Source organism: Pinus tabuliformis, chromosome 1_2 (genome assembly GCF_031772625.1).
Source record: "Pinus tabuliformis cultivar Carrire ecotype Pingquan chromosome 1_2, CPIR1, whole genome shotgun sequence".
NCBI classification, from domain to species: domain Eukaryota; kingdom Viridiplantae; phylum Streptophyta; class Pinopsida; order Pinales; family Pinaceae; genus Pinus; species Pinus tabuliformis.
This window is the reverse complement of record NC_142298.1, coordinates 654,369,173-654,377,400: the sequence shown is the minus strand read 5'-3', so window position 1 is coordinate 654,377,400 and position 8,228 is coordinate 654,369,173. Positions and strand designations below refer to the sequence as shown.

The 8,228-nt window shown below is 31.9% G+C and overlaps 1 long non-coding RNA gene across 1 annotated transcript; it reads left to right on the top strand.

Moving 5' to 3' along the window:
- Positions 1-456: 456 nt before the first annotated feature.
- On the top strand, positions 457-1,489 carry LOC149207376 (uncharacterized). The gene is made up of 2 exons (XR_016252008.1): positions 457-752; positions 850-1,489. It is a non-coding gene; the product is annotated as an uncharacterized LOC149207376 (long non-coding RNA).
- Positions 1,490-8,228: the final 6,739 nt, after the last annotated feature.

The window sequence follows — 8,228 nt, the reverse complement described above, 5'->3', positions numbered from 1 at the left end:
TTGATAATAAAATCTATTTCCACCCTAAAAAATATTTCTTAAATTATAGCAATTAGAAATTTTTGAAATTTTTGTTACCAAATTATAACCAAAATTTTACCATCCAACAAAATTGTAACCTCCATCCAACAAATTGTAGCCAGACAACACCCATCTGATATTTCAAATTATATTTGCATTCTATAATTTTAAATAATGGACACTCATGTCATTGCTAATTATTTAGAATCAGGTTGTACATAAATTATATTTAGAAATGTCCATAAAATTGAGACTGAAATAAGGCGGGTTCACACGCAATGACTAGGTTTTGGAACAAATGGTGAGAGGCAGGGACCCGCGTTCTATGCATGCGGACTCTAGAATAGGGGTGCAAGGGCCCCAGCGGATTTCTTGATAATCGATGGTCGTGGGGCAGGCACCGCCATGGCTGATATTTCCTTTTCTTCACTTTCGGTTTCCACCCACCTTCTGTACTGTACTCCTATATTTCTTTAGACACCATAACAGTAGCTCTCGACAAAGGCGGTGCAGAATGGTCGGGGAAGAAGAAGACGAGGAGGAGGAGGCGGACCCATGAATCGTCCTCTGCAAACGGGGTTGCCTCACTCTCGATGGGCAGCAATCGTTCGAATCTTGGGTTTGAGAGGAGAGAAAGCAGTAATGAAATCTATATTGATGTAGAGCACTATAATACGCCACAGCAATCAATATGGAAAACAGCCATTACTGACTCGGCTGCACGCCTCTTTGTATGCTTCTTTACAACTTTAAACCTAATTAATTATTTGCTTGGCAATTATCTGACACACATCAGTTCTTGTTCTAACTTGTTATTATTTGCTGCAGTCTGTAAATAAATTTTCAAATTGCTGCACGGGAATTATCTATTGTAATGCAGCATAACATTTTTTATCAAGACCATCGATCTCAGATCCAATACTCGAGCGACTATAACAGAAAGCGCCATTAGTGATGCTGCCCAAGAAGAAAACTTCATGATAGCACCAGGATGGGAGATAATTACAATGTGGAGCTTAAAAGACATGGGAAGAAGTGTAACTTGATCACTTTCACTGCATGGTTGTTTCGAGCTCTCTGCTTCTTCTGCAACAAGAGGCTGTTAATGGTATCATGGCAAACTTCAAACATAACTCGGAAGATTCGAAAAAGAATCTCGCCAAGGGGAATTGAGTCCATCTGGTCCGATTTAGTGATAGAATATAGCTGTATACAGAGGTATTGTAGATTTCATTTCATAGGATTTTAGTGTTCAGAGTTATATCTTTGAGATAGCTGCAAGTTAGGTCCGTGACCGCTCTGAAAATACAGAGAGAATTTATTACAGCAGCTTCACTGACAGAATATGTAGTGAAATAGAATTTTATCTGGCTGGGATACGGATTATACTACTTGTAGTCAATCCTAGATCATTATGTGTCTGTATATATGTCGTTTGGGAAATAGATTATGTCAACCAACTTTTTCTTATGTGCGCTTGGAAATTAATGATGACTGAATTATGTTTAAAGCTTTACCACGACTTTTTATGTCTCCACGGAAGTATGAAGCTAATTGTGTCTCAATTTAGGTTAATTATGTGAAGTAAATGAATTTATGTTATTTAGGTTAATCTTTGAAATTTTGAATCTATTAATTGTGGGAAGTAAATTGTTAATTGTGTGTTAATTTAAATTTATGATAATTTTGAATTTTTTTAATATTTACATAAATCTAATTTAATTTCAGTATTGAAATATTTATACATCTTTTTCATATTAAACAAATTAGTATTTCAAAATATTTTAATGTTAATAATTTCTTTTTAATTGATAATTTTTTATTTCTTATAACCTTGATAGTTTTTGTTTTTAAAATAGTTTTAAAAACTTTATATTAAGAACGTAAAGAATTAAATATTCTTTATGTATCTTCTTTATATTGGGTTGAATCTATTTTAAATATTTTATATTAAGCATATAAAGAATTAAGTATTCTTTATGTATTTCTTTTATATTGGGTTGAATGTTTGTTTGTTTGTTTTTTCTTATTTAAAGTAAAATTTAAATATCATTTTATTATTCTTATTTATTTTAAATTTTTGTGTTGAATATGAAAAGATTTGCAAGCTTTTGTCCATGAGATGTATAAAGTATCTTTTGAGATATTAAAAGTTCCAAACAGAGTTCTCAAAGAGAAATCCTTCCTGTAGCTGAGTTCTCAAAGAGAAGTTCTGCTTACACTTAATCTTATATAAATAGAAATCTAGAGCATTACACAAAAAAACCATTAGATTTAGAGATAATCAATCTTATATTGTGTTAAAAGAAAGGAGGATTACATCGACATCTTTTTAGAACGCTATCATTACATGACATTAGCTAGTTTGAGTCTCGAGATTGAAGCTCCAATTCTTCCTTAACAGAAATAAAGAATATACAAACTAAAATGAAATCTATTATAGATCAAGAGAATCTAAATCCATTGAACAACTCATCATGAAAATTGGATATAAAACATGTGGGAGTGGGAAATCATGTAGGTCTATTACAGATTATGAACAATAGTATAATAACTAAAGAATAGTATCTTGAGTACCAATTGTAAGTTTCTCCTATCTCCTTATATAAGATCCTTCTTAGACTCACAAAAGTATCCTAATCAATTACAAAATGCTAGAAGGAAATTTGAATTTTGACAAGTGTAAGTCTGCATAATGTTTCTCTTCCCTTTCCTTAGTATGGCATCTATTATATATATATGATGGTAATGCTATAATATGCTAGAGTGTTAATTTTATATTCTTTAGTGATCTGAGTGAAATTAAAGACTAATACACGTTTATGATCATGCATGCAAAGCATCCAACCCATCGTGCATAATTTTTCTTGAAATCATGAAGTTTTGGAGGCTAGAAAGATGGTCACAGATTTGTGCTTATGCAGCTTGGAACAATAGTTTATTGAAAGTGTATCGAGATGTGGCTAGTCATGTTTTTCAATGAATAAACAATGCAACTACCCTCAAAAGTGAGTAAATAAGGGAAAAAGGATAATGTCTTAGTATTCTATTCCAATTGGTACATTAAGATTGATATATGTCGAAAATAAGGATATAAAAAATGACCCTAATGTATGAATTAGAAGAGGAACTAATGCTTGAAACACATCATAATCCAAGAGACACAAGGCAACAAAGTAAGTAACTAAAGATCATGCAATTAGTGAGTTTTTGTAACTAATCATCATTTGACATGAATAAATCATCCCTGAGTTAGGCATACCCATGCCCAAAATAGAAGTAAGCATGTCCTCTAATAATATGTTATGGATCCATGTATGAATATGAAATACCATTCCTATAAGAGAATACATGATGGATCCATGTCATAATCAAGAGATCATAGCCATGAGAAAATACAATGTGGATCTATGCCATAACAGATATTACGAAGAAAATTAACATCAATGATAGTACCCATATATAAATTCCAATGAAGATTAGGTGGGGTACACTACATGAGTGATGTGTCCCCAAATGCCCAAGGCATTCATCTGAAATTTCTTGGTATGATTCTACAACATGTTAATAGATGTGTTTATATCAACCATGGTAGGATCCTATGGCCTCTGCTTTTGTTTATATTTTAAAAATTACGGTTACTTCATGAAGTTTGTGCCATGAACACTTGCATGGTTTTTACCATAGAAACTTTCATAGTTTAATATATAATCTTGTTTTAAAATTTTGGCCCGTAACCTTAAGAGGGTAAAGGTTATTATTCAAATAGATTATTCCACTCTTGATAACTTGTATGGATGATTATGTGAATGTTGTAATATTAATTGAAATGAGAGTATGCATGGTCACCTTGGATTCACTTTGGATTCACTTTGAGGCTAGAGTTATATTCTCAAGATTTTTTATATATGACCTTTTGTCTTAGAATCCTTCATATGCAACTCATATTTATAGCTATTTAACCAATTTATTTCCTATTAATAGTGAAATGGAAAATACTTCTATACATATGTTAAAAGAATAATATTTGAGCCTTTTCTTATTCGATACATATAAAGTTTTCCTTTTTTATCTAGTTGATAACTCTATAATTTTTTTCCTTATATTTATTAGAACTCTATTATACTCATCACATAGATACATTGTTTATTTCTTAAGAAATAACAGTCAAAACAATATTTCTTGTAAACCTAAGGATTTATAACAACCCTTTATGAAAGTATCACTATACAAAAATATATGTATTTGTGAGATTTATTTATTTATTATTTAGTCCAGGGATTCTATGGTTAGTTGTAATGGGAAAACATAAACATACCCCTGTGACCTAGCCCGCATGAATTAGGACAAACCCAGTGAAACCCTTAAGAGGACATGTTCTCTTTTATGGATTTAAGGGTTCAACGAGAGTTCAAAACCCAAAACTCAGTTTACAATATACAATGCTTTTACTATAACAAAAATATGTATAGAGTTCAAAGATAGAATACTATTCCTTTTCTTTAAAATAGTCTTTCATCACTGAAATATAATTTTTACTTCTTGCTATTATTTCTATCTCTATTAAGGACACAGGTCCAATTTTTTTTAGCACAATAATTTTTTTCTTTAATTTAATGAACACCAATACTTCTTTTTCTTCTACTTTTACTTGTTAACACATGTTTTTAATTTAGTTCTTGTATTTTATTGTCTCATGGTAGCCTAAAATCACAATGTTAATATAATAACAGAATTTCGTGTTAGAAATTTATTTAACCCCAGAACTATGCTTAACTCAAACAAAAGCACTTATCTGAAACTATTTCAGAAATAGGCGAGAGGCTTCCACATTCATATCAACCTTGAACTGTATTGTACAGGTAGTTCCCTCAAGCTCTCCCTGTAACTTTCAAGTAAACCCATGAAGATCTTTGGATTTGTGCCCTCCACACTCTATGTGGCTTCCTGCAAACCATTTACTCGGTTTACTAGTCTTTCTCTCACATTGATAAGGGTAAATAAGACATTTTATTTATTTCCCGCAATATCAGATTTATATTCCACCAAAAGGTATTTCTTTCCCACCCTATATTATTCAGGTGGTATGTAATTCCTGTCTAATATCTCTTCTTTTCTTTCCTCAGAAAAGTTTGATTTTTATTTTTATTTTTTTTGAAAAATATATAAGAAGATTTATTATCTTCCTGTTCTTTGTTTTCCTGCCTCCTTGGGCATATCTACTTCAATTGTTTTCCTTGTAATTTAGAGGTTCATCCCTCATGTTAGCCTCTAATATATTTTTGAGAGAATTAATTTTCTAACATAAATTTTCATTAATTATCATTTGTCTTTATCTTCAAAAATAAAACAATAATTCTATAGATGTATTTTTCAATTTCCCTAAAATAAATCAAAATCATAAGATATATATAGAATTCATAAAATAGGTCATTCCACAGGTATTACATCTCCCCTCCCCTTAAATATAGGACATCATCCTTAGTGTTTATTCATTATGAACTTCATGGAAACAACATAGGGTTCCATTTTCATTTCCTCTTCCATTTCTTAGGTGGCCTCTTTAGGCTCAAAGTTCTTCCATTGCATTTTAACTTGGGCGATGGCTCGATTTCAGTGTATAATCTCTTTCTCGTTCAAAACTTGTAGTAGTTCATTATGAAATTATCCTTCTGGTTCGACCTATTGAAAATGCTAATCAATTACATCAGTCAAGTCATGGACATACTTCTTTAAAACATATACATGAAATACATTATGGGTTTTAATATGAGTTGTAAACGCTAATTCGTAGGCCATTGACCCAACTCTAGCCAGTATTTGAAAAGGCCTACAAAATCAAGGGGCCATTATAACAACTCCCCAGAATTAAGGAAATCTCTCTAAGTCTCACTTTAACATAAACATGTTCCCCTACTTGGAAATATTTATGTGTTTTCTTTAGATCTACATAACTTTTTTTCCGATCATGGTCTTCTTTTAAATTTTATCAAATCATTTTAACCAACTCTTCCATTTCTTGTAGTTGGTCCAGTCGCAACATAAGTTTGTCCTCCGATTGACACCAATTCAGAGGAATATGACGCTTCCTCCCATACAACACTTTGAAGGGGCTCATCTTAGACAATTGATACCCATTTTTATAGGAAAATTCTACCAAATATAGATAATCCTCCCGCCTGGTAGGTTGATTCATGGCATACATATACAACATGTCTTATAATACTTTTTTTTAACTCTTTCTATTTGTTTGTTAGTTTGGGGGTGATATATGTAGTATTGAATCTTAGTTGACTACCCATCCTCGAAATAGGGCTTTCCAAATGTTTGAGGTAAACTTTGCATCCCTATCCAATATTATTGTTTGGGTATGTCATTAAGTTGGAAGATTTATTTCATAAAAATTCTTCCACTTGTGCAACCATGTAAGTGGATTGGACTATAATAAAGTGAACAAATTTTGTTAATTTTTCCACCACCACCATGATGATTGAATCATGTTTCTTTCGGGTCATAGGTAATTCGAATACAAAATCTAGTGTTATCACTTCCCATTTCAATTTAGGTATGGGTAGAAGGTTCAACAATCATGATGGCTGTTGATGCTCTACTTTCACTAACTGACATTCTTGACATCTAACCAAATATTTTGCAATATCCCTCTTCATTATAGGCCAAGAAGACTCCTTCTAAATGCATAAACCATTTTATGATATCCTAGGTGTGTAACATATGAATCCTCCAAGGCCCTATAGACAAGCATCTGTATGTACAACAAATTCTTTAGCAAGATCTGTTTTTTCAGCATGGGTGCTATTGTTAGAAGATGTTTTGATTTTTTAAAACTTTACTGGCATCTTTGAGTCCATACAAATTTCACACCCTTCTTCTACAAAGAGGTTATGGGATGTGCTATCTTGGAAAAACCTTCAATAAATTTGTGGTAGTACTTAATAATTCCCTTAAAGGATATTATATCTTCCATGTCCTTCAGAATTGGCCAAGCAAGAATGGCCTTCACCTTATCAGGGTCTACCATTATGCCTTCTCTAGATATAACATGTCCTAGGTATTGTATCTTATCGTGGAAGAACTCACACTTTCTAAATTTAGCATATATTTGGTGTTCATGTAGGGTTTGCAACACTATTTCTAGGTTTTGTTTGTGTTCTTTTTGGATTTTTGAACACATTAAAATGTCAATAAAAATTAGCACAAATTTATCCTGAAATTTATTGAATACGTTTTTCATCAAACAGATGAATGTAACAAGTGCCTTAATAAGTCCAAAGGGTAATACTATAAACTTGTAATTCCCATAGCTTGTATGAAAAGTTATTTTTGGTATATCCTCTTCTTTAATCCTCAGCTGATGGTATCCATATCTGAGTTCTATTTTTGAAAATATGGTCAGCCATATCACCTGATCGAATAAGTCGTCTATTCTTGGAAGTGGGTACTTATCTTTAACAATCTACTTATTTAATTGCCAATAATTAATAAGCAATCTAATAGTCACATTTTTCTTCTTGGCTAAAAGGATTGGTGCACCCCTTGGTGACACACTAGGTCAAATATACCATTTATTAAGAATTTCCTTAAATTGTATTTTGAGTTGCATCAGCTCTAGTACACTCATTCGGAAGGGAGCCTTTGACGTCGAAGCTATTCCTAGTATTAATTCTATGGAAAGTATATTTCCCTTTTGGGGGGAAAACTAGGAATTTCATCCAAAACACATCTAGGTAGTCTTGGATGACTTTTAATTCATTTACAAATTTGTTTTTCTTGTGGCTCTTGGTTGGAAAAAACATGACATACTTTTCTTATGGCTCTTTTTAGCTATAACATCGATATTTGTCATACAAATACAGGTCTAGGTATGTCCCTACAACTTACATCTTTCCATTTTCTGTTGTGCAAGTGACAAATTTGTTTAGGCATTTTACAATTTATTGTTGTTTCTTTGACCAAACCATGCCTATTAAAACATCATACGAGCCCAATGGTAGAATATTTAAATCTATATAAGTTAAAATTCCATTTAGAGATACTAGACATGCTTTTATTTAATTTGTAATTTTTTTCTTCATTCTCATGGCCAATTGAACCAACCAGGCATTCTTTTCTAGGATTTAATTTGAATTTTTATACCACCTAGGGGCTAATGTAACTTATATTGACAGTTACATCTATTAATACAAAAA